This window comes from Narcine bancroftii, chromosome 2 (assembly GCF_036971445.1).
Source record: "Narcine bancroftii isolate sNarBan1 chromosome 2, sNarBan1.hap1, whole genome shotgun sequence".
NCBI lineage: Eukaryota > Metazoa > Chordata > Chondrichthyes > Torpediniformes > Narcinidae > Narcine > Narcine bancroftii.
This window is the reverse complement of record NC_091470.1, coordinates 257,582,763-257,589,126: the sequence shown is the minus strand read 5'-3', so window position 1 is coordinate 257,589,126 and position 6,364 is coordinate 257,582,763.

Sequence of the window (6,364 nt, the reverse complement as noted above, 5' to 3'; positions counted from 1 at the left end):
TTGTTTAATCTTTCACCTTAACTTAGTTCCTTAAGTACTGGCCACATCCTTGTAAATTTTCTTTGCACTCTTTCAATCTTATTGATATCATTCCTGTAGTTAGGTGACCAAAACTGCACATAATTCTCCAAATTTGGCCTCACCAATGTCTTATGCAACTTCACCGTCACATCCCAGTTGTAGGATATTGGTTATTTTACCAATGTTCTACAATAAACAACTAGTCTGCTCGTGGGAACGATTCCTCTTTCTTTATTCCTTCAGCCAGACATCAGGAAGGATATGAAGGGCTGGAGGAAAGACATTGTGAAACAATCCCTGGGGCGGGGGGATGAAGGTTGGACTGGGGGATCATTTCGTTGATCTACTTTGCTCTTTTCATTGCAACAGCAATGACCTAGTGGACAACCATTCCACACATCACTGCTACAGTAACATGTCTGTCTATGGCCTTGTGTACTGCCAGGATGCAAATTTGAGGAACAACACCTTATATTCTGTCTCAGCTCTTTCTAACCAGACTGCATCAATAATGACTTCTCCAATTTCTGGTAACAAAAATGTAGCTATTTCTACCCATACCAGTGGTTGTTGTCCATTATGAATTACCCCTGATCTGAGAAAGCAGTCAAGGGTCAGCCATGTTACTGGGTCTGTATTCTAGAAACACGCCTCAGTCATACATGATGGAAGCAGGCCCTTGAACCCATTGAATCCACACCCAACCTCAAATGCCAGTTAAACCAAGCCTGGATTGTTTCATGTTCTATGTTCTCAATCTCCCCAGGTTATACTGCTCCCTCAAAAGTTGCAGCAATTTACACCAGCAAACTAATCCACTGAATCCCACAATTCTGAGATTTGGGAGGAGCCTAGAAGGTTGCAGGGAACCAACTCTGGGGAACCATATGGAGTAAGGACACTGGGGAACCAGATGGGGTAAGGACATTGGAGAACGAGATGGGGAACCAGTTGGGTAAGAACACTGGAGAACTAGATGGGGTAAGGACACTGGGGAACTGGATGGGGTAAGGACATTGGAGAACAAGATGGGGAACCAGTTGGGTAAGAACACTGGAGAACTAGATGGGGTAAGGACACTGGGGAACCGGATGGGGTAAGGATACTGGAGAACTAGATGGAGTAAGGACACTGGGAAGTCAGATGGGTTTTACAACAATCCAAGAATTTCACAGTTACTATCACTGGGGCAAAACTTCAAAATTATTTAATTGCCTGAAATTAAATTCTCTGGCTGGTGGAATTATATTTGAACTTAAGTGGAAACATCTGCCCAGAAATTCACGGCCTATGGATAGAGTCCACACTTTTCTGGCTCCATTCATACCCCCCCACCCCCCGATGTGAACACAAACCTGGGATACCACCCCGCCCCCAACCCCTTCCCTTCCCTTTTGAGAATCTGATCAGGCCTGCTCTGAGCTCCCTTGCAGACAGTTGCCTCAGGCTGGGTGTAGACTGTGAGTGGGTGTTTTCCTGTGGCTCACAAAGTTGAGCAGACGTTGAGCAGAAAGTGGTATCCAAGAGAACCTCCTGCAGCATCCAGCGACCGAGGTGCTGCAGGTGAGAGGCGAAACCCAAGGTTGCCCAAGTCAGTCAGAATTCCCACCTGTAAATGAGGGAGCGACAATATAAGCAGAACCTAGGGCTGGGAAATTTGTCAAATTCACTCAGCAAGTGGGATACACCATGAGAAGAGGACAGAAGAATATTATGAGTTCCCACAAATAAGTCCAAGATCGTTCAAATTTATTATCACATGTCTCATGTTTCGTTGAACCTTACTCAATACAACAATAAAAAACAAGACAAAGTGCATTGACAGTGAGAGATTTCGATTTTAGATTTCGATTTTAATGATGTAGCACAGCAGAAAGCCCTTCTGGCTTATTGAACCTGCATGCCCAATGACACCCAATTAATTACCAGGCCCATATTTGTGAGTGAACTGGATCACCCAGGGAAATCCTGAGCAGGTCTTGGGGAGAACGTACAAACTCCTTACAGATAGTGGCGGATTCGAGCCTGGATCACTGGTGCTGTAATAACATTGCAGTAACAACTATACTAACCGTGCCACTCACTTAGTACAGAGCAAAGACAACTGATGTGGAATTCATTCAGGACTTTGATAACGGCAGAAAAGAAATTGTCCTTGAATCTGGTGATGTGTGATCTCACACTCATGAATCATCTTCCTGACAGGAGTGGGGGGGGGGGGGGTGGGTGAAGAGAGTGTGGCTGTGGTCGAATTAATTTTTGTATGTGTTGACTGCTGAGGAAGGCCCCTCAAACAACAGAGGTAGGAGCAACGACCAGATGCCTCAGTGGTGGCAATGGTGTAAAAAGAGAATGTATGTAACAATGTACAATGATGGGAATTTATGGATATGTCACTAAGGGTCTGAGTGACTTTGAACTGTTTTCTGTTTTGTAAATAATTTAACGTGAATAAAGGCTATTTTTGGTAGAAAAAGGACCTGAGATTCCCAGGCTTTGCGAAGGATCCTTTCCTTCAGTACACAGAAGGAGGTGTGGGAGCATCAAAATCAGGACTGCCGGAACTGCCAGGAAGTAGAGACGGTGAAGTGCTTTCTTCGTGATGCCATTGGTGTGTTGGGTCTAGGAAAGCTCCTCCGAAATAGTGACACCCAAGAACTTAACTTGATCACCTTCCCCACTTCTGATCCCCAATGATCACTGGTTTGTACACCCCTGGTTTTCCCTTCCTGAAGTCAACAATCAGCTCCTTGGTTTTGGTGACATTGAGTCAGAGGTTGTTGTTGATACACCATTCAATCAAGTTTTCAATCTCTCTCCTGTATGCCACTCATTGCCCCTTCTTATACAACCCACTACCGTGGTATCATAAGTGAATTTGTAGATGGTGTTGTTCTCGTACCGAGCCACACAGTCATGGTTGTAAAGTAAGTAGAGCAAGGGGCTAAGAACACACACCTGTGGTGCTCCGGTACTGATGGAAACTGATATACAAAACTCTGACTATTGAAGACTAATGTGCCAAAACCCTTTTAACTATCGTGTCTTTTTATTTTTCAATATTTTTATTGAGTTTTATAAGTAAATCATACATAGGTAATAATAATAAGTGCCCAACAAAGTGGAGATCCTACTACATATGGCTACAAATAATCTAATGATACATTGAAAAAGACAAAAAAGATAAAAGTCATAACATGTAAAAATTATGCTAATAATCTAACCCCTCTCTTGAGAAGTTATTGAACATGTTCCACTATCATAAGAGGGAAAACAACCAAACCACAAAATAGGGTCGAAATAATATTATAAATTATGAAAATAATTGAGAAACAGACCCCATAAATTTACAAAGTAACATTCATTTCAATCGCAGAACATTGAATTTTATCCAAAGTCAGGCATGCCATCGCCACAGACAGCCATTGAGTAGGAGTAGGAGGGACAGCATCTTTCCATCTGACTAATATAGCTCTTTTAGCAATAAGGAGAGCAAAGGCAACTACATGGGATGGTAGCCCAGACAAATCCAAGTCAGTTGGCTCACTCATTCCAAAGAGGGCAAGAAAAGGATTAGGAATCAAATTAATAATACAGACAAGGTATGAAAAATACTTTCCCAATACAAAAGGACATGACTGAAACATATGAAACAATGTACCTTCAGTCTTACATCTGTCACATTTTGAAGGACTATTAGAATAAAATTTAGCTGATTAAACTCAATGTACTATTTTAAATTGTAGTAATGAGTGTCAGGCACATCGGAAAATAAATTTCATTATGAGTCCCATGTAGCATCAGAAAATAATTGCTGAAAATCTTGCTCTCATAATTTCTTTTGACTACCCTATCTACCGGTGACACCACTTTCAATATACTGTGTAGCTGTACTGCTCGATCTCTTTGGTCTACAACACTCCCGGATCCCTTCCATTCACTATGTAGCTCCTAGCCATGTTAGACTTCCCAAAATTAAACACCTCCTATTTCTCTGTGTTAAATTCCATCTGCCCACCTGCCCACCTGCTGCAATCTTTGGCAATCATCTTCACTGTCTACAACACCAGGCACTCAAGTGTCAGCCGCACACTTGCTAACCTTTGGCCAACTGAAGTGGAGAGGGAAGGGGAAGTCGGCAGCGGAACTCTTTGTCATTCCTCTCCTGAGCCTAGCCAAGGTGGCCAAGGTCCAGGCAGCAGGATATCGAGGATCCTGTTTGAGATGACATCCTGGACTCTGCTGTGCCTCGGTGACTCTGGAGAGGGAACATGGAGTTTCTTCTGGATCTTCAGATGTTTTCTCTGCAGACTCCTGGAGTGCTTTGCGGACAATACTGGTAAAATTCAATTTGAGAACCCTTTGAATATTACGATGAAAATTTATATATATTAATGGGGTGATTTAATAGAGGTATTCAAAATGATGAGAAGAAAAGGTAGAATAACTGCAAGCAGGTTTTTTCCACAGAGGTTAGATGAGGCAAGATCTGGAGAGCATGAGTTAAGGGTTAAAGGTGAAATGTTTATTGAGAATATTAGGGAGACTTAATTACTCAGACAGTGGTGAGAGTGTGGAATGAGCTACCAGCTGAGGTGGTGGATGCAAGTTCGATTTTTGGCATTTAAGAGAAAATTGGAGTCACATGGTTGGGAAAGGAATAGAGAGCTATTATCTAGCCCAGATCAATTAAACCATAGTTTAACATGGTCTAGATGGGTAGAATAGCCTATTTCTGTGCTGCATTGTCTGTGGTACACAGTATGTTAATAAGCCTCTTTTAATTTGAATAAAAGGGAGCCACATCTCTGGTATCCCAGGGGACTACTGCCCCATGATCTTGCACTATTGCAGGTACTTGTCCTCAGAATGTCTTCCAAGAAGCATTTGGATGTACCAGAACAAAGCACACCCAGCCATAGCAAGGAGAAGAAATGTACATCAAAGAGGGAATTTTTATAAACTTTCCAGAACAGATGTTTAGCTATTAAACAGATGTTGATGTTTACATTGGCTCTGTCCTCACTCCAACACATGGAACGTGTACTGAATTAACCATAAGTGTGAGACTGAGAGATAGATAGAACATAGAACAGTACAGCACAGTACAGGCCCTTTGGCCCTCGATATGTTCTGACCTATACATCCAAAAAAAAGGACTAAACTCTCCCTACCCCATAATCCTCTTTCTTTCCATCCATGTGTCTCTTAAGAGTCTCTTAAAATGCCTCCAATGTTTCAGCTTCCACCACCAGCCCCAGCAAGGGATTCTATGTACCCACAATGCTCTGTGTAAAAAACTTACCCCTGATGTCTCTGCTAAACTTCCCTCCCTTAGCTTTGGTGTTTGCTGATCCTGCCCTGAGAAACAGATGCTGGCCATCCACCCTACCTATATCTCTCATAATCTTGTAGACCTCTATCAAGTCTCCTCTCATCCATCATTGCTCCAAAGAGAAAGGTCTCAGCTCTGCTAACCTTGCCTCATAAGACGTGTTTCTCAATCCATGCAACATCCTGGTAATTCTCCCCTGGACCCACTCCATAGCTTCCACATCCTTCCTATAATGAGGTTACCATGGAGTACAATACTCCAAGTGTGATCTTACCAAAGATTTGCAGAATTGCAACATGACCTCTCGACTTCTGAATTCAATCTTCCATTAATGAATCCCAGCATCCCATAGGCCTTCTTAACTATCCTATCAACCTGTGTGGTGTCCTTGAGGGATGTATAGATTTGTACTCTCTCTGTTCATCCACACACTTAAGTAACTGACCATTATCCTTATACTCAGCTTTATGATTAGTTCTTCCAAAATGCATCACCTCACACTTACCCAGATTGAATTCCATCTGCTACTTTTCTGCCCAACTCTGCATCCTGTCTGTATCATCTTGTAACCTTCGACAACTTTCAGTTCCATCCACAACTCCTCCAACCTTCGTCATCCACAAACTTACTGACCCATTCATCCACCTCTTAATCCAGATCATTTATAAAAAAATCACAAAGAGCAGGGGTCCCAGAGCAGATCCCTTGCGGCACTCAACTAATCACCGACCTCCAGGCAGAATACTTTCCTTCCTCTGCTTTCTTCCAACAAGCCAATTTTTTATCCATACAGCTAACTTTCCACTGTCACTTGACATTACTTTGTGGATGAATCTCTCATAGGGGACCTTTTCAAATGCATTGTTAAAATCCATGTAGACCACATCTACCACCCTGCACTCATCAATTTCTTTTGTTACCTCCTCAAAAAGCTCAATTAGACTCGTGAGGCATGACCTTCCTTTCACAAAGCTATGCGAACTATACTTGTTCAGACTGTACTTCTCC